This window comes from Gambusia affinis, linkage group LG02, assembly GCF_019740435.1.
Source record: "Gambusia affinis linkage group LG02, SWU_Gaff_1.0, whole genome shotgun sequence".
Classification (NCBI taxonomy): Eukaryota; Metazoa; Chordata; class Actinopteri; order Cyprinodontiformes; family Poeciliidae; genus Gambusia; species Gambusia affinis.
The window spans coordinates 29,537,622-29,562,013 of record NC_057869.1 but is presented as its reverse complement, the minus strand read 5'-3'; the positions used below and the strand labels follow the sequence as shown (position 1 = coordinate 29,562,013).

The window sequence follows — 24,392 nt, the reverse complement described above, 5'->3', positions numbered from 1 at the left end:
GTTTTGCAAAGTTTATAAACTCTAAATTTTTTGTGTCCAAACTGATGAGCAGTATTTCAAAAGAACTTATGTTTTATAAACAATAATATAACTTATTAATTTGGTGTTAAAAGATGAGCGTTTTTTCTTTTTCTGGTAACAAACACTCACGAAGTATAAATCAGGTTTTTACTTTTGTGTTCAATGTCTGTGTACCATTAATGGCAACAAAAAAAAACATTTTCACTTTTCTCCAAAATTCACCAAAGTGACGAATCTTAAACTTTGTATTTCAAAAGAGCAGAGGAAATCTTATGTTTTTTGAACAATTACAATATTTGTTGTTAAGCTGTTGCTAAGAGATGACAGCGTTTTCTGGTAACCAAGGGCCACAATGTAAACATTAGATATTTTCGTTTTGCAAAGTTTACCAACTCTAAATTTGTTGTGTAAGCATATAAGCAGTATTTCAAAACAACTTATATTTTATAAACAACAATATTATTTATTAATTTGGTGCTAAGAAATGAGCGTTTTTTCTTTTTCTGGTAATAAACTGTCACGAAGCATAAATCAGATTTTTACTTTTATGTTCAATTTCTGTTTTATAGTATATCTACCATCAATGGTAAAAAAAAAAAAATTAACTTTTCTGTAAAATTCACCAAAGTGACGATTTTTAAGTATTATAAGATGAGTAGTATTTCAAAAGAGCAGAGGAAATCTTATGTTCTTTGAACAATAACAATACTTGTTGTTAAGCTGTTGCTGAGAGATGACAGCGTTTTCTGGAACCATGTGTGGGCTTCTGTGGTGGTGAGATGTAGTGAGTAAAGCACAACCCACATAAGGAGGCCTTAGTTCTTAACTCGAGGACAAAGGTCATCAAGTCCCTGATGACCTTTGTCGCATGTATTCCCCCTTTCTCATTACCCACTTTCCTGTCTGACTACTCTCAAATAAAGGCCACTACAGTTAAAAAAAAAAACTTTTAAAAATAATGAAACCACAATTGCAATTAATCTTCCTCATGACTAAACATTCCATGGTCAACTATTAGAGGGTCATGAAAAAGTGGAAGCATTTGGAAACGGCCGACTCATCCACAACTGCTAGGCGATGTAAAGTCACACAGCAGGGGGCAGCACATGCTGTGATGTGCAGGATTTGCCAACTTTCTGCAGAGTCAAAATCTACAGAACAGCACACTTTCTGTGGCCTTCAGATTAGCTCCAAAACTGTATCTACTGCCGAAAATGTCAGTTCTTGTAAAGCAGAGACCATTGTCCTGCATATTTTAGATGAGTCTCTATTTTAGAACACCTCCATGATTGCATGAAATGATCTGTAGCCACCAATTGTTGCAGAAACCTGTTAATCAACCACTTATTCCAGTCAGTTGTGTGGCAAAAGGGAAACGCCTGAAAGATGCAGGGCAGTGGTCCCTGAGGAGTGGAACTGTTGTAATGCACGGTCAGATGCAGTGGTGTTAAGGTGGCCAGAAATGAATTACACTTCTCCTTCTGGAAATTTGATGATTGAGTCTTGGTGTGGTGGTTACCAGTGGAACGGTGCCTGACTGCATTGTGCCATTATGCATTGATGATGTTGTGGGGTCATTTTTAAGGATCTGGTAGTTCCAGTCTAGGGAACGCCTAATGTTGTCAAATACAAAGATATTTTGGACAGTTTCATTATAAATGATACTTGTATAGACCTGTTTCTAGTTCAGAGGACTCCAACGTGCTCTACTCTCCTGTCAGTCATTCACACAGTGATGATGGTTGCAACTACAATGTAGTCTGACATTAGGGGCAGTCTGACAGAAGCAAGGCTGCCATGTGCCAGTACCACCTGACCCTTTGACCTCCACCAGCAGGCAGGGCAGGTGAAGTGTCTTTCCCATGGACACAATGACAGAGGCGGACAGATCTGGGATTGAACTGGAAGTACACCAGTTCAGGACAAAACCCAACCTGTCACCATCACCCTACGTTCCAAACTACTTAGGGCAGGGGTCTCAATCTCCAGTCCTCGAGGGCCTCTGTCCTGCAACTTTTAGATGTGCCTTCTTGTTCAACATCAGTACCTAACCTAGATGGACTTTTACATATAGAACACTTCTCTTCTTGATCATAGCGTCTTTTTTTAAATATCTCATGACTTGAGAAAGTTGCTAAAAACTGTCTTTGACTTACCATTGTACAGAATGATAAAAGCATCTGGTGACGGGTGTTTAGCTGAACAATATTGTCACTTTTTCATTTGGTAAAATGTTAGGAGTAATCTGTGAGATACTTTGAATGAGTTGGCTCAGAGCAGAGTCAACACAGGCCTTAGTGGGTGTGTGAAAGACTTATTCCCTAAATACAGCAGAAACGTTGCTTTGTCTGAAGGAGGGATTTGGTGTGTTTTCTCTTTCTTCATGGAACCTACTTCCAGAGATTTGCACACAGAGGAACTCTTTCTTCTTTTATCCCCGTACAGGGCGAGCATGTGAAATGGAAAATAAAAAGGCCACAGTCTTTTGTCTACAATAAGTTATCAAGTATTTCAGAAGCATTCCCTGACATGTGGACTAATTTCCATAATCCATATTTGTTTTCAGCAGGTCCGTGTCAGTGTTTGGGACAGAGCCGTCACATTTTGTAAACAGAAACATGGTAATGTGTTGCTATTCCTTCAAGACTAATTAAATCCACCAGTAGACAAGCTTGACATTAAACACACTTTAGAGCTGGAGAAACCATTACGAGCTCATAGCCATGACCTTTCTGGTGTTTGTCTCACAGCTGCAACATAATTTTTTTAGATGCATTTCCCAGGATTTCCAGGATTGAGATAACACAGCTGTAAACTGACATGTCACATTCTCTGTTGTTGACAAATTGCGAAATTTAGAGAACATGTTTGAGTTGGGGCTGCACAGTGTTGCAGTTAGTAGAGCTGTTGCCTTGCTGCAAGAAGGTCCTGGGTTCGATTCCTGGCTGGGGGTCTTTCTGCATGGAGTTTGCATGTTCTCCCTGTGCATGGTGGGTTCTCTCCGGGTTCTCCAGCTTCCTCCCACAGTCCAAAAACATGACTGTCAGGTTAATTGGTCTTTCTAAATTCTCCCTAGGTGTGAGTGTGTGTGTGAATGGTTGTGTGCCTCTGTGTTGCCCTGCGACAGACTGGCAACCTGTGCAGGGTGACCCCACCCCTCACCTGGAACGCAGCTGGAGATAGACACCAGCAACCCTCCTGACCCCATTAGGGACGAAGGGTGAACAGAAAATGGATGGATGGATGTTTGAGTTGTTTGTTGTAAACCCAACAAAAAGTTGTTGTTTTTTTTAAACAAACATTTGTAAATTTGACATAAAATTTTCTAAATAATTATAGAAAAAAATAACTCACACTCAAACTTTTTGTTTTAAACTGTGGGATCAATTCTAATGTGCAGGGTGCCAAAGAAAAAAACTAAACAAAACAAAAAAACACACCACCTTTTCCCAACCCGAGCGAAGGCGCTGATGCTTCAAAGTGTCAAGCTCAATCCACACTAATGTTGTTTGAGGTTACGGCTGAGTTTCAGAGGAAGTCCACATTAGATTAGTGAAATCCTGCCTTTGTTTATGACCATGAACTCCTCATTTGCAACATGCCTACTGCATAAGCAGCGCACACAGTATCTAAGAAATGAGAGACTCTGCAATCTTCCCCTCGTCATCCGTCATGTCTGCACCTACATTCCGTGGGCAAATCTGCATTTTCATGTGATAAAGATGTAATTGACCCGCACACTAAGGGAAACGTGAGGAAATGGGACTGATGTCCCGCTGAGAAAATATTCCCTCCTCCTGGGATTGGGAGCTGGTTGCTCAGATCCAGGCTACATTTCCAGGTAGTTCCACCCACAGAGCCCACAGCACTTCACTTTCTCCCTGCTGTTGTTTTGTCACAGTTGATGGTTTTTCTCAGTTCTCCCACTTTAAAGGCGAAAAAGGCCCTAAAGTCTAACAAATAAATTACTGAAAACACAAACCTTAAGTAGATAAGTGCAAGGAGAACTGATATGCTTTTTTAAAAAAAAAAAAGAAAAAAAAAAAAAGTTAGCTAGCTAGCATCTTTCTTCTGGCAGGCTGAAGATGTAGCCTAGCAGAAAGCAATGTTGAGAGTGTGAGCAGCGCATACAGTAGCATTACTGACAGTGTTGAGACTCGCTCTAATTGGTTGTTTCTGACCAAACAGTATATTTCTTTAGTTACTAGTGGGAGCACTGGGAGAAAGAAGAGGGAATTGTTCTTTTTGTTGTTTTTTTTCACAGAATATGTCTTATTCTCTACGATCAGGACATAATGGTAACAGTTTTTACAAATATGTAAAAAAAAAAACTTTAAAAAAAAATAAAAGTTACACACTTCAGCTTTAATTATTTACAGTGCTCAGGAAAACTATTAGAATTTCACCTGAAAGACCAACACAAAGTATCTCCTAATTTATGGTAGGTTTTAGTGCCAAAATCATCAATTTGCTCTATCCAGTCTAGGTTGGGCTTTCTTGCCAGGAAGAGTGGACAGACGTTTTAGTCTCTGGGTCGTTTGAGCCAGAAATACCTCAAACGACCCGGAGCAGCTACAAAGCGTCCTACGTACCACTTAAAATTCTAATAAAAAGCACTACAGTTTTTGGTTGTAACATGACAAAATGCAAAAAGTATGAGAGGTGTAAATACATTTGCATGTTCGTCAATGCTGCTTAATAAATGATGTATTTTACACCAGTGTTGAACATTTTGGCAGCTGTAGTGTCAATGTATTCCATCTTCTGACTGCTTGCATCTCCAGCAGCACTGCTTCCTCTCCAAGGAGCACAACTCGTATTTGTTGGGAAGAAGAGGAGGATGCCTGCATTTCATTTGAGTCTCAAATCCTGAGAGGCTTTGTACTCACCTCAGTCCGATGGATAGGCAAAACCAAGTTTTTCCATCAGTTTACCACTTTTTACTCAAATCAGACCCCTTGCTTTATTCTTCCAATCCTACACCTTTTCTTTTGAATTGCAGATTATCATAGAGGGCACTGTTGTGGGTGTAAGGAGTGAGAAAGTTTTCAAAAATAATAATAATAATAAAAAAAATCTTAACTTTCTTTTCCCACTGAGAAATTGCCTAAATGTTTAGCAATTGTTGAAATGTAGGAATTAAAGTGAAGAACTGTGTCAAGATAAAGTTCCTGTAGCAGTGCAGATGACTTCTGACTGCCCTCTGAATGAGCCGAGTTTATTGTTCCTCAGTGCTTTTGGCCCAGTAGCTACAGCAGACCAGGCGTGGTCTCAGTAATAACCACTGACTGTCCTCCACTGAATTGTGAATTATGATATCCTGGAAAACGTCTCACACTTCTAATAACTTCAACAAACCCAAGCTACATTTACAGGAAGCACAGTCACATGTAAGTCCTGTGATTAATGGGTGACTTATTCTACGAGGACTTTAAAATAAAAAGTGTATTTCAGCAACATTGCTTATTTACACACAATAATCTTACACAGTTTTGAAGTATGGAGAATCTGCTTTATGGAATTTAAGGTCAAGATAAAAAGATAAAGATAAAATAAATAACCCTTAGACTTGCAGACTAACTCCTTAACATTTTTGAAAAGTGAAAATACAAATTCTTAAAGAATTTGCTCAAACATATGGAGAGCTTTGAGAATGAAAGCAGCACTCCAGGTATTTAATGAGTGAGTAATATATTATAATAATTTGGGTTGCATCCATGAAAAATCTAGCGAATCCTTTTAGCCAACAGCTGGTCCTGTCCACATATAGCCTAGCTTAATGCTAATAGAAGCTACCTCCAACAAAAAGAAAGGGGAACGGTTGATTATTTCCTTTTCCTTTTGTAGGAAATCTGAATTTGTTGGTTGAGCAATACAGCTGACCCCTGAAAACCCAGCAGATCCTGTCTGTCGACAGTGTAGCAGCGATATAGCTTGTAGCTTAATGCTGATAAACGCTAAGAAAGCGATAAAATGGGTTTTGTTTGCCCTTTGATGAAGTCCAACCACCTTTTGAGCACACTTTGACATCAGAAGACATCATTCAGTTTAATTCTGAACCCCTTCCACAATTTCACATTGCTTAAATGGAATAGTGTCGTTTTCTGAATATTCAGTGAACATTTCACAGACCTCAAGGTAGAGTTTGTTCTACGCCTAAAATATTTTAATATATCATTTGTGAATTGATGTTATAGTGAATTTTATTGCGAAATTTGTAACATTTTAAGTTATAATAAAGTAAAAAAAATAAAATTTGTGACCACATGTAGGACTCTGGCATCCTGTGCTATTCCGAGAACACGCCTTGCGGGCGACCTGGTGCCTCTGGGCGCTGCGTTGGCTATCTCTGTTTCCCAGCATGTGGAAGCTGGACCTGTCCGTAAAGGGAACAGAATCCAGGCCAGCGGCGCTGTGGGCAGTGTGACTGTACAACAGCAGACACTTACATCAAACGACTAACTCCCACTACACAGGTACGCCTGTAACCATTAATATGCATACGGAAAATGATTAAATGTGAGGCAGATAAAATGTGACGCACCATAATGAATGGAAATTCTACAGCACATACTCAAGCACAATTAATCATTTAAGACTATCACAATGTCACATTTATCAGATTGCTGCAGGAAATCAGAGCAGTAATGAAAAATTAAGATGGCAGAAACGGCACGGTGCTTCAACACATGGCCAGGTACGATGGATCTGTGCCGCTGAGCATTTAAAACATAAAGGGATGAAAAACACACCAGATTTGACTTTATTTTTTATTTTCTTTGTTAAACTCTGCTCACAAGATTAAACAGAGGGGCAGGAAACGTTTCCTGTAGGAACAAAACAAAACTGAATAATTTCTCATGTGAACGGATGACGTCTGCAACGCGAGGAGAATGCATGTTTACTTCTGTAGTTATGGTAACGACAAGATCTCTGGTCAGTTTTGACGTAAAAGTTCCAAACTTACCACATCTGTGTAAACATAAATAATGGATTTTGAATTCTGCTTTGATCAGGTCTTAAATATGAAATCTGCTAAAGGCAAATATGGATGGATGGACGGATGGATGGACGGATGGAAAAATGGATGAATCAATAAAAAGATGGATGGAGGTTTAGATAGTTGGATAAAAAGATGGATGAAGATGATGATGGTGGATATATAAGTAAAGATGGATGGATGATTGATAAAGAAAAAGATTAGAAATGAAAAAAAGATTATGGTTGGATGGATGGATTGATAAAAAGATAGGTGAAAGGGTGGATAAATGAACAGCAAGTTATGCAAAATGAAGTCTGACGAATCTGATGTTTGAAAGTATTTCTCCATGTAAATCCAGAGCAGACCTCCGTAAGTTTCCAGACTGGACCGGAGCTCCGACTGTGACTCATCCGTCAGCCTCGCCTGCTGCCTTGACTCATTCAGGTAAGAGTTTATGCAGCCCAGTTTAAAAAGCTAAATGGCTGCTTTTTCCATGCAGCTGGTGGGATTCATATAATATTAAGGAAGAAGTCCATCACCTGACGTTACCCTACATTAACTTCCCCAGTCCTCCCTGTCTGGCCAGCCACACCCTTCAGAGACCCAATTCAGCTAAAATGTGATCACAAATTAAATTTAGGCCTTGTAGATGCAGGAAGATTTCCTTAAGAGGGAGCATTAGATGCATTTTCTAATGGTACCTTGGTGACAAGTTGGACTTGCCTGAGATGTAAAAGGCTTGAATGTCACTTCAGCTCATTGATTTTTAGATCCCACTGAAGACACACGTTGAGGTTGGCAGTGAAGAACGGCGGGGCAGGCAGGGATGGGTGTGACCACTATTTAACCGAAGGAGCCCGTTTTTAGATCGACAAGATGTTAACTCTAAAACCGACGACTGTCTGTTGAACAAAACTTGCTTTCAGCTTTTACGGAGTGGAAGGAGGGTAAAAGGTCAAGAAGGAGCTGCTATTGAAGTCCAACTGTGTGCACAGAGAGCAAACAAACCCAAAACAAACTCTGCATCCCAACTCGCTGTGTACATTTTTGTGAAAAGAAGAGCTCAATCAATCTCAGACATCAATATTCGTTTGCATCCCTTTAGCTGCACACGTTTTTCAGCTAATGAAATCTGTGCATGGCTCCCCTGTTATCGATCTCAGAGAGGCCCTAATTTGCCGCTTGAGATCAGGCAGCTCTCTCTCTCTCTCTCTCTCTCTCTTACATTCTTCCATCTCTCTCCTCCTTCAGCACCCTTCCTTTTTCCTCTCTCCTATGCAAGCACACACACATGCACACACTTCTCGTCATGGGCAGCGGCGTTGTGCCTTGGCCATGGTATCGAGCGGCGGCTGTAGGGAAATCCTGCAGGGCAAACTGTTTAGTGCTGTATCTGAAGTCGTTAGATGTGATTAATATGTGCTGATAGTGGCTGTAAGCCATCAGAAAGCTCTTCATGAGCGCATCTTACTTGGGGAACTATAGATTAACATTTTTGCGGGGCATTTATATCAGAGTTTTCGGACAGGACATGTTTGTCAAAAGTGATGTGTTGATGAAATTTCGGTGCATCAGAGAACCCCAGCGAGTCGTCGAGGATCGCTTTTTATACGTGGGACAGCTTATCACATGTCAATATGATGGATCAAAAGCACTGTCAGCACAAAGGCTGTGATTTATATACAAAGCTAATAGAAAAGAGCTGCTTTAAATGCTTACTTTAGTAACCGAGTAATAAATAAGATTTGTCCTGCTCCGTAGTAGCTACTTAAGCTAGTAAAAGAATTGTATGAAAGATAAAATGTGAGTAATTAACAATTCATTTTCTTTTTTTTTACAGAAGAAAATATATTGTCGCTTAAAATGCAGAACGATTCAAAGATCACTTTTAGTCTCAAGTTTGAAGTTTGGATTAAAAAATAAAGTATAAAAAAACAAACTTAAATTGAGGTATCAGCAAACTGTAACTTTTGTATTACACTACAATTGCAGTGTCATGTTTTAAGTGTGAAAATGTTTTTTTCAATAAAATAGATATTTCGAATATATTTTTTTCTTTCTTTTTTCATGTCATTACTCATCTTGATAGGCCAGTACAACAAGCGACAAAACGGAGCTGGATGTTAAAGAAAAGTTCAAACTGTGTGTTACACTAATAAGGCCAGCAGAGGGAAAAGTCTGAGACCAGGAAGTGTTTTACACTATCAGCTGTCAACAACCTATTTGTCCAATAATAAGTTGGTTTATTCAGCCTCAGTCGCTCAGGTTGGATCGCTCTCGGACAAAATGTTTACAAGTTTTCACAGGAACCTGGGTAGTTTGGTGTTTGTTTTTCTGGGTTTGTAGTTTTGTTCATTTGTTGTTCTGTGTTCCTTTGTCTCTAGTCTATTGTTCCAACATTCACTCTCCCCATATTTAAAAACCTCTCCTGCTCTGTCTACTCCATGTACCTGCTTGCTTTGTGTTCCTGCTCAGTTTGTCCTCCTGGCAGTTGTTGGAAGTTCTTCTATGATTATTATTTTCATAAAATCCTTTGCTATTGCCTCAGCCATTCTGCATTTGGGTCCACTCCCCACCAAACAACACAACATGACAAAAAGTCCTATAAAGTTAAAAGTAAAAATAAAAACATTCTCACTGAAATATGCATAATAAAACTATTTGGTGTCTGTAACGGCTGTGGAAGTGGAGTTTTTGAGCAAAAGTAAAAAGAGAGGAGAAAAAAGCCAAACAAACCCAATATCATTCCTAAAGCTTCAAACGTGGCACTTTTCTTTTTTTTTTTTTTTAACAAAGTCAACAGTGTTGCAGAGCAGCAGACAAAGCAGAGGCTGCTGCCGTTTTAACTCCAGGAGCAAAGGCTGCTTTCTGAGGGAGGTGAGACAGAGCAGAAGAAGTTACAGTAGCTTCATCCTGAAGACAGAATCTGACTCCCTGGTTTATTCATGTATTTTTTTTTATCTCTTGGGTTTGTATGAGAAATGAGAACCTAAAAAATTTGGGTTGTATTCATTATACAATTTCATAACTTCCATCTTGGAAAATGTTCTATTTCCAGAGTAGAATCACCCAACAAGTTTAACGTTTGAAAGCCTGGTGAGTTGATTAAATTCATGTCAAACGTGGGCCGTTCAAACTTTCCCATGTCTTACGTTTTGCCTTGCCTAACAGAACTCGTTTGATGTCTTGATTTCACATGTTGTAGGAAAGGCAGCTTCTTATATGACATTCTTTTTTCTCTCAGCTGGAGCTTAGAAAGCCTAATTTCCCACCTCATTAAGTGTTCCATCACATCATCCCCACTCATCCTCTGAGTGTTGCTGCTGCTGTGGTTCAGCCTGACTGGAACCACCTGACCAGTCCACTCACACTCACCCACTTGCTAACCTGCTGATTTCACTCTCTGACTAAAAGATGTGATAACGTTGAGTAACTTATGTCTGTAATTTAGTTAATAAATTATTTTGATGTTCTCCTGCTCTTATCTTATGTGCTGGGTCATAAACGGTTGACCTTTAACCTTGAGATTCACAAAGAACTTGGCACAGCACACCAACAGGTTCACACTGTGCTCCCTTGAAGACCCATTGCATTCCTAAGCAGTGACTTTGTTTTCTTCACAATCTAGTTTAATTTATCATTTCTTTTCAGACACCAGATCAACTCATTCCTGAACACTGTGCTCATGACTAGCAGCTCCACTGACAGACATTTTCCCTGCTGGCACATATTTGTCAAGTTAAAGTTTAAAATAATTCCCAGACTCAAACTCTGCTTTTGGGCCAATTTTTACTGTTTGAAAGAAATTTAGAAAAACAGCAATTAGTTATGGTAAAGTGTAAAAAAAAAAAAAATCTAATCAAATCAAAATTGATGGATGGATGGATGGATGATTGATGGATGATGGATGGTAGACAGAGACAAATAGATTTATGGATTAAGGATTGGTGGATAGATTTGTGTATAAAGAACAAAAAATGGATGGATGACTAAAACAAATTGATTATAGATGACAAGATGTATGGTGGCTTAAGGACAAAAGGATGGATGGATGAATGGTTGGATGAAAAATGGATGGATGGATGAGTGGTTGGATGATTTGATGGACAAATGGGTTGTTGACAGACAGATTGATAGATGAATCTATAAATCACATCTTTCTCAATCTGGATAAACGACAAAGATGGCTGGATTGACAGGGATAAACAGATTGATAATAGGTGAGAAGATGTCTGACGGACACAGGATGGACAGATGGAACCTTCTGACAACGGCATAAAGGAAGCCTCTAAAAACGACACTTTAAAAAAAAAATTTTTTCATATCCTTCTCCATTTCCTCTCTCATACTTATCCAGATGTGAAAACATGTATTTGTTCAAGTTGATAGATATCCACTCTACCTGCTGAACCAAAGGCTGAATCATAACATAAAATAACTTCAAAATGAGCCCGTACTGTAAAAGATAACAGCTAAGATTAAATACAGAGTAGTACCCCTATAATAACGCTGTCATTTGCTAGATTTAAACGTATGGTTGTGGCTGTTGCGTTCACTGACCGCCGTTGGCCATGTGTTTTCTCCGTCTGCTTTGCCAGCTCAACGAACGATCAAAGACGAGACTGAAAGAGAGATCATCACCGCCTTTAGAAGACGAGCAGATAGATCAAAAGTACGCACAGTAACAGAGTCAAACACTTAGGAAATATTATTAGATTCTGCAGTGTATTAAAGCATCAGAGAGCACAGCTGACTTCAATTAAGGTGGAATTAAAAGCATTATGGGTGTAAGTTTAAGTCTTTGAGAGACAGCTAAATAGCACAGTGACATCAGGGAGTGCCAGATGCTCACTCAATATTTCTTGGAAGCAGCCGCTCCACTCCTCTGCACTGCTCCAAATAAGACGACGAGTGCAAATGAAATCAACACAGCAATATCTGTGCAGCGGTTTAAATACTACTGGCTTGTGCATGGATCAAAGAGGCTGTTTTGAAAGCAACGGGGCAGATAATGCGAGAAGCAGAGCTTACAAAGTTGCTGGGATTAGTTTTAGATGAGTCTTCATCGCCATTTTGATTATATTTTAGAAAGGTCAGCATGTTAGCGAGTTCATCTCAATTAATTAATCACAGTTTTTAGCGCGTTACAAATGTTTAAGGTAATTAATTTTATTTTTTTATATTTTTTTTTACATGAGTCCTGAGCCAGAACCTTTGTATTATGTTTCTGGTACGGCCCCTAAATTTGGTGCACATCTTCTAACAACAGCATCTGGCCAAAGCTGCATCTCTTGGCCAACTGGGGGTTAATTTTTGATTTAAGAAATAAAAAAACAAAAAAACAGTCTGATGGGACGCTGGAAAAGAATGTTGTTGTGTTCAAGTTGTGCTGAAAGGTGTTCGCCTGTCAGAGATGCTATTCAAGCCTGAAGTACAAAAGATACTTTAACATTTTCCTGGTACTTTGTGTTATCAAACTGCTAATGCAACAGTTCTATGTTTAGAAGAACAACAATTCAATTTGAACTAAAACCTGAATCTTATTGTTCGTATTGATATGTCTGCTTGTTGTCTTTGTTTCTTTATATTCAGTATGGAGGAATGTGGTTTTGTTCAACTAAGTTGTAGAGTATGAAACGGCCCGAATTTGTTCTACTGATAAATTGTTCTATATTGTGATAAATGATTGTCGTTTTGAGACGATTCAAGTTTTTGTTAATGACACAGTAATGCAAGTTTGCCCTCTGAAACAATAACAAACTCTCACTTTGTAAAAAACACTCCACACTGGAAGTGGAAGACCAAAAATAATCAAAATAAAACAAATCAACAGCAACAAAGGAAATGGAAATAAAATTACACACAACAAAAAACAACACATGAAATGGATTATGAAGTCTCTGTAAGAAAAATTACCCTTCAAAAAATATTAAACAGAATGAAAATTATCAAGCTCTTTTTCATTCATCATGTGATTCATCGACTAATTGGTTATTGGAATAAGTTCAGTATGAATAACAACAAAGTGCACTTTCTTCCTGAATCTATGCCATGAAGAACCAAGACAGTTCAGAAGCAAAAATGTGTCTAAATTAGTACAAGACAGTGTTCCTAACAAAATGGCCTGTGAGGGCAGTTAATCTCATCTCAAATACATTGATCTGAAATGATGAAGATGTGATAAATATTGTTATTTTATAACTATTTCTGTAAAATTCTGTTTCATTTATTGAGCTCAGGTGAGCCACAGATTTGTTTTCTGAGGTTAAAGCCGTTCCTAAGTCAAGTCAAAGTTTAGGGGATGCTCCGATGGAGTTATTACAGAGGATCAATTGATAACTTGTTAGATTATAGATATTGGTTATTCAAATGAGGAATTCTAATTTTGGCATTTTAAACCAAAGAAATAGCAAACCTGGATGCGAAGACATCCAGCAATAAAGCAATTCCAGAAAATAAACCAATCTCAGAAGATATAACACACGATGCAACCACTAACAGGTTTTATTAGGAAGTTATTTAAAAGACAGAAGGTAGAAGGTAAACACAAGTATGTAAAGATCAGTTAAAGCATATACAGCAATAAAAAGAGAGAATTGGGTCCCTTGGTCCGTCCTGATGCTACCTGCTAGCTCTGTCATTCCAGTAGTTGTAGAGCTGGGAATCATTGTGGCCCAGTTGGTGGAAGCAGTTTCTTCAGGGCCTTTGTGTTCGGTCAGCGCCCATAGGAGGAAACAGCTTGCTCATTCTGTGTGCAGACTCGGCGCCCTTCGCTGACTTGGTAGTTTGTTTTATTGCTTAAAAGCTTGCAGACTCTTTGCATCGCTGCGGGCAATGGAACTTGTTGCGCCCGTTAAAGGTGTGGACTCGTCTAACGGAGAAGTCTCATGGCTCACATTGCTGAGTCAGTGGTGTCTGAAGTTGCAGCGACAGAAAAAGTTTTTGACCTGTGCTGGAGAGTCCCTGCCCAGAAGAACCTCGGAGAAGAGAATCTGCAGATGGAGAGACATGGGGAGATGTTGGGAGTTTTGTTGACCATTTGTGGTGATGTCATCATTTTCTGGTCACAGGAAGTAGCTGAAAGTGAAAAATTTACCAAAAAATGGAAACTACAGTTTACCTAATAACAGTGTGATTACATTTAATGCATAGTGGCAGAAATCTTTAGTATTGTGCCAGTAGTCACCTGCTAAATGACAAACTTTTACAGGCTTCGGTAGTGTGTGTGTCAGTGTCTAAATTGTCCTGAGCCTGTTAAAGTCTCAGGACAATTTCTGGTTTTAGCTAAGTACAAAACAATCTAGTAGATATAGAATAAGAATTTCTTCTCTGTCCAATGCTCCCAAGAACAGTTGTAGCCCATTTCAAGGCATTTTTGCAAAACCAAAAATGCTGCATTTATGTCATATACGACATTTCCAGACCGTCTGATGGCAGCATAGTTATTGGATTGTGCTATAAGATGGCACTATGTGAATGGAAAATGCATAGCTCCTCCCTTTTAACATTACATTTGCAATTTCCCATTCTATTCTACAAAATAAAAAGGAGTCCTAAAGCAAGGCAAAGTATACCAGAGCAGTACAATATATATTATTTTGTACAATAAACTTGAAATAAATAGAATAAATCCCCTTATGCCTCTAAAATCTAGATATTACTTCCCAGGAGTAGGAATGCTGCTTTTCTGTTACACACACAGTGTTTCCAGGAAGCCGTTTTACTGTGGTGTGGTATTTATGGTATCAGGTAAACAATCTCACTCCGCCCCAGCCTAAGATGTAGTACAAAACAGCTCGGACTGGGTCAAAGATCCATCACTCTGCACGAGTCACTAGAGCATTGAATAGATCCCAGCCGAGGATTCGTCTTCCTTCAGTTTAATTACAACCTTTTGTGACCAGAAATGACAAAATGACGCTGCATGGAAATCTGTTAACTTCCTCTCTCGCACACACACACACACACGCACACACACACACACGCCCACACACACACGCACACCCACACACGCACACACACGCACACACGCCACCTTTCATTTCCTTTAACTCTTTCTCTGGGGTGTGTTTGTCAACACTGTTGTTAACTGGCATTTTGTTCCATTAGTTGTTTTTCTACAGTGCTCACATTACCCCTCTTATACCCCTCCCTCACCACCACCACCTATTTTGCACAGCTCAAGTGCTATTAAAGGAAATGAACACTCACAGTGCAGTGTGTTCCCCTACAAAACACTCAGAATTGTTTGAAAGTGAAAGACCGAGTGTGACTAAGTCTGCGGCGCGCCTCGTTTCCCTCCGACAAACACGATGTGGGATGTAGAGTCGGTCCCGTTGTTCACGTGCTGTTGATGTGTTAATTCGGACCCCAACACTTGCTCACTGATCTTCTGAAATTACCATCAATGTGAGCAGACGAGTGTAGTGGTGCATTTGTGTGTGTGTGTGCAGCAAAGATGGGAGTACTGGGAGATGTAGGTGAGGTGTGTGTGTGTGTGTGTGTGTGTGTGTGTGGGTTTCCAACAGCAGGCAGCAACAGACGGTTCTTTGGAGAAAGACTCCATCAGGCCTGGTTGCTACTAGTCCACTAATGCTCATCTCGGGACAATCTGCCGTTTCAGAAACAAGCACTTAACAGCTGGATCCTTCTCTCTCTCTCTCTCTCTCTCTCTCTCTCTCTCTCTCTCTCTCTATCTCTTCTTGTGTTTTTCTGTACATAATAAGAAGCTATCAGACTGCCTTTATCACACCGCCTTTTATCCAAGCAAACATGTACCAACCATTTTCTGGTAAGAGTAACTTGACTCAGCAAATGTTGACCTTAGCCATGCCTGACCGGCTTCAGCTGCACTTTAATGCCATTTAGAGATGTCTTCATTACAGAGGCTGCTTTAGCTTTCGGAGATTTGCCTCTTATTCTGGGAAGCTAATCGGCGCAGCACTTTGCCGGCGTCTTGTTATTCGAGGTGGTGCTAACAATCCGAGATCACAAACAGGATCGCAGCTCACAGCGCCTCCCTTCACTTAGACGAGTCCACATGGAAAGCACATGTTCCCACGCTAAAGAACATGTACCTCACTATAATTTGGAGTAATTGTTCCTTACTCCAAAAGAACATGAGTACCTCAGATTAAAGCATTTTAATTTTATCCTATACATGCCACAGACTCAAAAGCCAATTGTCAACTGGACTTTATTTTCCAAGAAAAAATAGAGATGCTGGTTAATTATTATGATGAAAAGGTTGTTTTTTTTTTTCTTTTTTAACTTGTGGTTTAGAAACTGTCTTTCTCAGGACTATGCTGACTGACCTCACTTTCACCAGTTTCTTCCTTGGTCATTTGAAAGAAAGTCAGACCAACGCTCTGTGAGTCAGGGCTTCATCTAAGAATCTGCTGGCATTGACAAGACCATTAATGACGGAGCTGCTTTCCATTGTTAGACTGATGACTCTGTTGGATATTTGTGACGTGATCCTAATGCAGCATTACCTCCGACAATAATTCATATTTTACATTACACGCTGTGACAAAGCCTGTATTTAAGTATTTCAAATCACATGGTGTGCCAGCTAATATATAGCGTACAAAGTATGAAGACTAAGAGAATCTAAAGAAGAGTCTTAAAGAGAGTGACTTCAACACAAATGAACTTTGAAAAGAAGGGATTCTCTGGCTGTGAAGAGAGCACCAAAGAGACCAATTGTGGGTCTGATGGGATCCAGGACACCAACACAATTCTCTTGTGTTTTCTGTCTGGGAAGAGGAACAGCCAGAAGGTATCCATCAAAAGAGACCAGAGATGTTTAAGAACGATTGTGCAGAGGAAAAAAGTGTGATTGTAAAAGGTTTTATGGATGGGGATTTTGAACTAACGTGTGAATTTGATCAGAGGCCAGAGCAGAGACAGGAATGGTGAGATATGAGAGGTAAACAGGATCTTTGTGATCTTGCAATCTGATGGTTTCTACTAATGGTGAACATGAACAGTTCTTGAAACAGAGAGAATTCCAACCCTAGTCCAATAGATTTACCATCCTTCAGGTTTTAGGTGGATCCCTTCTCCAACGCAGCTGAATGAAGTGGTCGAATCACCTCCTCTGCATACCATCAGGTTTGGTAAAGTCCTGGTAATGAGCCATTCATTTGCTTCAGCTGTGTTGGAGAAGAAGGGCTACACCTGCAAGACAGTGGATCTCGAGGACTAGGGTTGGAAACCCCTTGGCCTAGGCCACTGGTTCTCAAACTGTGGTATGTTTCACTGGTGGGACTTAGGTTGTCTATGTGTGAGATAATTATAAAGAAAATTAACAATCAAAAGATTCACTTTTTAACCTTTAAACAGAATTAACTACAAGTAGCCTGGTAAAATCCAGCCCCTTATTCTCCAGACAGAGAGCCTGGACCCCCAACTATTGAAACTCAGTCGAAGTTTTAAATGATTGGATCTAATTTTACCCAGTCGCTAGTTTTTTGGCTGTGATTTATGTAATGCACCAGCTCAGGGACACAACATCTTTGGCAGCAATAAAACATCTTAAGCATTTTCTGTGTCTCTGACTGAAATTGCTCATTATTTGGAAGCATGACCTGCTCAGACTGAATGGCTTCATTCTTTTCATCCACAAACAGACTGCAATTCTGAAACGGTTCCGAAAGTTGACGTCTGCGCTGCTACTCCTTCTGTTCTCCGATTGGCTTGGATGAAATCATCTTGAGATCACTGAAGAGAGACGAGAATCTTGCAGAATTGTATGGGAAAGCAATCGCCAAGCTAAACTGCAAGTGTAGAGTTGAGTATTTGTGGAGCTCCCAGGATGAACTGAAATGTAGTTTCTGTTCATACTGGGTGGAGAATCAAGAAAACATGCTGGTTTGACTTCAGAGCAACTGGAGCGCAGCTTTGTGAGAAAACACAACAAATTGAAAAAGCAAAAGTCCAGTTTATGTGCACAGCGTCAGTTCACAACAAAGGTCGACTCGAGGCACTTTACTGGATCCTAGTTATAAACCGGGAGGTTTTATTAGCGTTTTAAAATTTGTGACAGTTTGGTCTACTAAAAACCTCCATATTCACTGAGAAAACTGCTGGACTATATTTTTTGCAATTTAAAAAGCCTAAAGTCTTCCCAAAACCACCATTTGTAAACCCCACTTTGTTTATCGTGGTGTTTTGTTGTTGTTGTTGCCGCCCGTTGTTGTGCTGCGTATGAAGTGAAGGATTTTGTTGCAAAAGTAAAACGGTGCACTACATGTACAATCCAGTCACTTCCTGTTTGAAAACTGTTCTGACTGAACAAGGTCTGCAACCAGTTGTGCTCCATTGTTAAAATCCATTGACTTTAATGCACATGGTGATGTTATGCACTTAGATTTTTTTTTAACCTTGGCTATGACTTTTCCCCGGCTAGATGAGAAGCTTTAGGAAACATCAAAAGGCCCTGGGAGCCTGTCTTCAGGGTAAACTCAGAGAACTAATCTCTTTTTCCTTTTAGGTGGTTCATGACCAAAACTTGTGAGGCTTATGAAAAAAAGGTTGAGAAGAAAGTGTGGTTTAGAAGAAAAAAAAAAAAAAAAAAAAGCAAGCAGGAAACAGAATAAATAACTATACATATGAACGGGTGTAATTCAAAGCACCTCAGATTTAATCAATTGGAAACAAAAACTTTGTATAAATGATTATTTTTGACAGGTATGTCAAATGATTTTTGCTTATTGCACATCTTCCTTTTATCCACATGTAACCAAAAAGAAAAAGCAACAGCATTGCTTTGACCTTCATGTTCAAATGTGTTTAAACCTTTACCTGGAAATGTAATTCTGAGTTTGTTTTAATACTAAATAGGTGGTTTTAATAATAAAAAAATTAGCTGTCATCTTAAAAATCTGCCTGATTACCACTCTGCATACAGTATTTTCAGTACTGTTCGGATGGCTACATTTGGGCGTGTGTGTGTGTGTGTGTGTGTGTGTGTGTGTGTGTGTGTGTGTGTGTGTGTGTGGTGCCAACATCCCCTGAAAGCACATGGTCATAACACACCAATAAAAATGCACTGATGAGTTGGACAGGTGATCTTTCTGCTTCGTGTCCTGCCGATGTGTGTGCTCTGCACTGGAAGTGTCCTGCAACGCCCACACACACACACACACACCCTCAGGTTCCCTTGACAAAGCAGTCCCTGTACTCTACTACTCCCTGAGCTGCACATCATCGCCCTGCCCTGGATGGAGATAATTTGGATAGTGTGGATGTGAGGATACAGAGCTCAGGAGGTGTTTATTTGCGTGTTGAAATTTGACTGCAGTAAGATATTTATACTTGTTTATTATAGATATAATTCAGATATTTTAAAGTAAGTAAACTGAGACCTGCGGTGTCAGTAGTGGCATTTCCATTGACTATGTATTTGCATAACTTGATATTTGTAAAGTAAATTAGAAACATGACAGTTTTGGAAAATCTCTTTTTTTTTTGATAAAAGTTTTGTAGCCAGGACACGTCGGGGTTTTTTGGACTGCATCGACAGTCCTTTGATGTTACTGTCTAGTTATATTTATTTCTCTATATTCTAAGACCAACTGACCATCAGGAGATTGAACCAGATTTCATCAAATTATTCACACTCTAGCACTGTGATTAATCAATTAATCACTATTTCTTACAGTGTGAAATATTAATATGCTCACAGTTGTGGTTTTTGCTCAAGCCCCTCCTTTTGCCACACGCCAACCAATTAAAATGCAACTAATTGTCTGTTTTCTTTTTGTAGCAGAAAGCAGAGATTGTAGTCTACAGCAACTACACACATGCATACATGTAGTAGTAAACCTGTTCACTGACTGATAACAAGCCTGGACAACTGCACATATAACCCATATCAAAGCCTGCCACTGTATGCATATTTAATAATAAATATTTGATTTTCTTAAACTAAACTTTTAAGACAATAAACGTTTAGATTCTCAGAAAACAGATTCTCAGTTTTCCAGGGGGGTTTTTTTTATAGGAAATTTTAAAGGAAGTCATTTTCTTTAAATTTCCCTCTGCATTCATTTCCTTGTCGCTTGTTCTCATCCAGCTGAGGGACCGGCGCAAGTCGTACATGTGAACGTTTCATCTCGTACACGTAGATGAGCACCAGCAGGCTAACAAATCAACACAGGAAGCTTGAAAAATGTTCCACTTTTGTTGTCGTCTGCAGTCGCGGGAAACTTTCACCCTTTGCTGTTGTTTGTTGCTCCCCAGATGCTTTTATGACAAAATAAGAGCTTTGATCAATCTGCATTATGTATTATGTACATTTTCAGACCAATCGCATGCATTAATGTGCTAACAGTGACAGCCCTGGCATCCACTGTAGACGTTGAGGATACTGTGGGATTCCCAGTGTCAAAGATCCGATGCTCCGCTACTTCTGTGTCATTTTGCATCTTGTTTTTGTTGTATTACAACGTGCCGGTCTCTCTTTTTTGCCCTCACAGCCTCTATTGTAGTTCCCCCTCTGCTTTGTGACTCTGTGCTGTCAGGCGGCGCTGGCGCGGACCAGCTGGGATGAACTGGGAACAGGCCCGTGCACCTGGCCGACACGGGATGCGGAAGGAATATGTAAATGGGCCCAGGCGGCAGAGGTTATTTGGTATTTGCAAGATGAATGAAATTCCCTCACCCTCCCAGCACCACCACCACCTCTCCTTTCCTCATTTCCTCTCCCACGTTTGTGTGACTAGACTAGTTAAGTCCCTGTCACTCAAGCTGCCAAGGTCTATGGGGCACCAGAGCGAGAAGCTGAGTAATATGAGAAAAAGTAAGAGAGAGAGAAAGGGAGGGGGAAGGTGAGAGAAATTGGGCCGAGGATGATTGCAAATTGTCTGTCTAATGGCTGCCACCCAGGAAGCCATTTCAGGTGACTTGTTATCCGTCATGAGAGCGCCAGAGCTGCCAGGATCCCTCTTCTCACTCCTCTTCTCAGTGGGCCACCACTGCCTAAGAGCTTCAGGCTATCACCGGTGACCTCGCCTCTTAAAACTCCTCTGTCTCCAATTTTAGATGCCTTTTCTGCCTCTCTGTTGCTATCTCCATGTCTCTCCCTCTCCCACTTTGCTTCAACCTCCCTGCAGTGCGTCTCTTTGGCTTCTGCACAGCAGCTGTTGTTTAGTGATAGATCAGTGAAGCAAAAAATGATGCCGGGTGCAAAAAAATAAAAACAACTAGATCTTGAAGCCTCCCTGTTCCGACTACCTATTGTTTTGCATTAGCGGCGAGACTTTGGGGATTCATTCAGAGGTAATCATTTGTTACTCAGGGGCAGCGAGTCTTTCAAGCACCAGTGAAAGAGTCACTGCTTAAAGAGTCACAATCAAGCAGGCATTTACAATCTGCCCATGCTGGTTAGACCACACAGAGAACTGATCAAGTGATTTTTCAGGACTACAGAGTCTTCTTGTAATATCTTAAGTCTCTTCCACATTTTGTTAAATTACAACTAAATACCTGAATTTGTTCAGTTTTAATTTAACGTGTTACGACAACAGAAAGTAGTACCTAAGTGTGAAGTGTCTGGACAATGCAATAGCTTGACCGTTGACTTCCTCGATTCTCGTCTCCCTTCAGTTCTCTAGTAGGGATTTCTCACACTGAGCTCAATTTCTCTGGTTGCATTTCAACTGAGCCAGTCAGAGCATAGGGGAGCTGCAAGCAATAATGACGACTTTTAGAACTGAGGTCTGTCTGTGATTGTAGTTTGGCAGTGGCAAAACCCTAGATTTCTACACAATAAACCCCAAAAGACTTGTAGCAATTAGCACAAGGTGGTTAAAGTAACTATGAACAGTCTGTTATGGCTTTCAAGTCACTGAATAGTTATCCTTCACTTTGTGTGTTTCACATACAATAGAATTCCAATAAAACACTCGTGTTTGTGGTTGTGACAAACTAAAAAATTTTTTTGCAAGACAGTAAAAACAACAACAAAAAAATCCCTTTTAAAAAAAGGTTTTGTTTTCTTTTTTAAAAAATTCTAACTAACTGTGGAAGTACAAAGGATTAAATTCCCAGTTCCACCACAATGCAAGAAAAACAAATTCCATCGCCGCCACAGATTGACATTACAGAGGAAATCGACATGCAAACCAAGTGAGCTCCGAGTTAATCTGTATGTGCGCCGCGTCACGTGGATCGCAGCTTGGAGGCAGCCAGCATTAAAAGGAACCTGTCAAGCTAAGTGTGCTTCTCAACCTTTCTGCCATTACCCTGACATGTTTTGTGACCCGTGAATTGAAGTCTTGTCAGGACCTGGTCATTTTACCAGCTCACAACACACGCAGGAGAACTCCCAGTAAATCTGCTACTCTCAAATAAAAATGTTTTCTGTCTCCTCTGCTCAGCAGGTGGCACAGACTGCACCCCGCCAACCCCATCACATATCCTCCCCTGTTGTCAATTGGTCCCTGTGATGGCTCAAGGACAGCCCAAGAAAATCTGGCTTTAGGCTCTGGCCTCGCCAGTAAGTGGTGGATGAAAGGGGATGCTGGGAATCGGCTTGGATGTCAACAAATCCAGCTGATCTGAGGATGCGCTGCTGGAGTGTTGCGATTGCCTGAGTGTAAGTGATGTTTAATGCAGTAAACGGTTTTAGTTTTTTTTCTCACAAATTTGGACTATAAGATATGTAGTGCAGGATTTTCTGGTTGTTGGAACCAATCAGAAAAAGATTCAGGAGCTGACTTATTAGTAGGCAATATATTAAACATGTCATGAACATACAGAAATATGAATCCCTGTCATATCTTAACATTTTGGTGGCATTAAATATGTTAAAATATTTTTACACAAAGATAATGTAACTAAATGGAAAAAAAGAGTTTCCCAATAATGGTTCAGTTCATAACAGAGAGAAAGTACATTATTAATTTATTGTCCAGTTTGAAAATATAAGCGAAATAAATTAAAACTATTTCTATTATATGTTTAAGACAACTGGCACTTCCTATGTCCTTCTTTCCCTTTAAACTTTCACCCCATTTTTAAATTGTTTCTCCATTTTTTTGATACCCCAAAATACCTGATAACTCCCTGCAGTCAGTCAAATGTTGAACGTTTAGCATGATTCTCAGGCTTTTTAAAAAACTAACATAGTAAAGAATAGAAATAAAACCTTCTTTTTCCTCTGAGTTGGTTCGCTCCAGCTCACGCTGTGCACAGTGTAACATGGAAATAGGTCGTCTCATCTTAACAGGATTTCATTAGTCAGACAGTTTCTAGCCATAAAGAGAAGAAGAAACATGAACTGAATCCAAATCGGCTTTTTAAATATCATAACAATGCGGCATGTCTCTGACTAACATATAAATCAAATAAAGTTGAAAGTGGAATAAGTAAAAAAAAATAAAAATCTAATAAAATTGTGTGGCTTTGCCCAGGCGCCTGGAGGAGTGAGGTGGAAAACATGCAAATGTTATATGGTGCAATAAATCTCTTCATTGTGCATATAAACATTTTGCCAGTAATTAATTTCAAGATAAATCATATTGGAAGGCCTTAAATAGACTTTCCAGCGAAAGATAAATAAATAAATTCTTGATACCTTCCTGCTGCTGGGTGAGCTACATGTTTCATGAATTACTTCTTAGATGGCCACTTTTCACTTAGAGCTGGGCGTCACTGTATTATTGATATGTATTGATATCAATAATCATTGATTAGTTTCTTGTTTTGAATGCCTGTTTTATCCACATTTTTCATTCAGGCTGCTGTTAATTTTTAAGCAGTGATGAGTAGGCCTGTCAGAATAAGCAATAAATCAATTAACGGCATGACAAAATAAACAACGTCAATCATTTTCATTTGTATGATTTATGTTTTTCTTTTTGCTTTTCTTTCTTTCATGGATGACAAAAAGTCTTCAGTCTGGTGCTTTGGTCTCTTCTAGCCCCTTTTTTGAGACTTCATAGTTCATTTTATTTGTTGTTTCTGTTGTTTTGTTTATTTATTTTGGATATTTAAAATGTCTTCCAGTTCCAGTGTTAAATGTTCATTAGAATTCAGAGTTTGTTGATCTTAGAGAATGTGTTCTTGTGTTATCATACCATTACCAAAACGCTACTTGAAAATGCTCTCAAAACAGCAATAATGCCGTTTATCGCAATAACTTGTGGGACAATTTATCGTCCAGCTAAACTTGTTGCCGTGGCAGGCCTGGTTATGAGGCACGGTGGCGAAACCTGAAACTGCTGCTGGGCAACTTACTCGACAGGTTGTTGCTAGGTAGCCACAAGCTATTCAATAAGTTGTTGCTAGGTAATCAGAGTGAGTTTGTTGATGCCCCTCACCTTCCCTAGCTGGCTGAGAGGTTGAGCGGCTAAAGTTTTCGCTCTGCCTACATTTCCCA

The 24,392-nt window shown here is 39.6% G+C and overlaps 1 protein-coding gene across 1 annotated transcript in view; it reads left to right on the top strand.

Annotated features, from left to right (window-relative positions):
• The window catches only part of cdh8 (cadherin 8), a 374,224-nt gene that overhangs the window by 128,533 nt on the left and 221,299 nt on the right, over positions 1–24,392 (top strand). Inside the window, exons 5-7 of the mRNA XM_044135659.1 lie at positions 6,294–6,497; positions 7,362–7,447; positions 22,393–22,607. The gene's annotated coding sequence lies outside the window, so the exon portion shown is untranslated. The remainder of the gene's footprint in view (positions 1–6,293; positions 6,498–7,361; positions 7,448–22,392; positions 22,608–24,392) is intronic.